Below are 1,193 nucleotides of genomic sequence, written 5' to 3' on the forward strand. Positions count from 1 at the left end.
TTTCTGGTTCGTAGTAATAGTTGGATTTGTACGTGGACCGGGTTATTGGAGCCAAACAGTACTCAATTATATTGAGACCAAACGAATCCTGCCCCTCTGCTGCATCTTTTGGCTATTCGAAACGTGGGCAAAATCAGAAAAGTCTATTAATTGGATAACTTATATAATTTTTCTTTCCTTTTAAAAACTAATAGGATATTTAGTGAATGCACCGAGTAAAACGTTCACCACCTTTCATACGTTCACTACCTATAACTCGATCAAGACATCTAGCCAATATTGTCGCCGTTGATTTTTCTTTAGAATCATCATCTAGTCGACCAAGAACTCCAACTCAAATTTCCGATAATCCATCTTTTGAACCCGACCTCACAATTGAGAATCCGGAGAATATTCAGGGACAATTCCAAGATCCAGAACCACTAATCATTCCTCCTGAACCACAAACCATTAAATCAGAATCTTCTAGTGATTCGTATTCAACAAATTCAATTATGGAAAATCTGTAACCTCTAAGTATGGAAGACCGAATGAGAGCCACACGCACGGGCCAAGGTCACGCCATTATTAAGCCAGACATTAATGCGCCAGATTATGAAATCAAAGGACAAATCCTACACATGGTAACTAATCAGTGCCAATATAGTGGTGCGCTGAAGGAAGATCCAAACGAACATCTTCGTACGTTTAATAGGATCTGTACACTATTTAAAATCCGAGAAGTGGAGGATGAACAGATATATCTCATGTTGTTTCCCTGGACTTTTAAGGGAGAAGCCAAAGATTGGTTAGAATCGTTACCTGAAGGGGCGATTGACACATGGGATGTCTTAGTTGAAAAATTTCTTCAAAGATTCTTTCCGGCATCTAAAGCCGTGAGACTTCAAGGAGAAATTGTTACGTTCACACAAAAGCCAAATGAAACATTATATGAGGCGTGGACAAGATTCGGAAGGATGTTGAGAGGATGTCCTCAACACGGTTTAGACACTTATCAAATAGTACAAATATTCTACCAAGGTGTCAACGTTGCTACAAGAAAAGACATCGACATAACAGCTGGTGGTTCCATTATGAAGAAAACCGCAACTGAAGCTTACAAAATTATTGATAACACAGCCTCCCACTCTCATGAGTGGCATCAAGAAAAAGATATCTTTCGATCATCTAAAGCGGCTAGAGCCGATTCTAGC

The 1,193-nt window shown here is 39.4% G+C and overlaps 1 non-coding gene across 1 annotated transcript; it reads right to left on the bottom strand.

Moving 5' to 3' along the window:
* Positions 1 to 878: 878 nt before the first annotated feature.
* LOC139873693 (small nucleolar RNA R71) lies at positions 879 to 985 on the bottom strand. The gene has a single exon (XR_011767420.1). It is a non-coding gene; the product is annotated as a small nucleolar RNA R71 (small nucleolar RNA).
* Between the last annotated feature and the right edge of the window lie 208 nt (positions 986 to 1,193).

The sequence above is a fragment of the Rutidosis leptorrhynchoides genome, chromosome 10 (genome assembly GCF_046630445.1).
Source record: "Rutidosis leptorrhynchoides isolate AG116_Rl617_1_P2 chromosome 10, CSIRO_AGI_Rlap_v1, whole genome shotgun sequence".
NCBI classification, from domain to species: domain Eukaryota; kingdom Viridiplantae; phylum Streptophyta; class Magnoliopsida; order Asterales; family Asteraceae; genus Rutidosis; species Rutidosis leptorrhynchoides.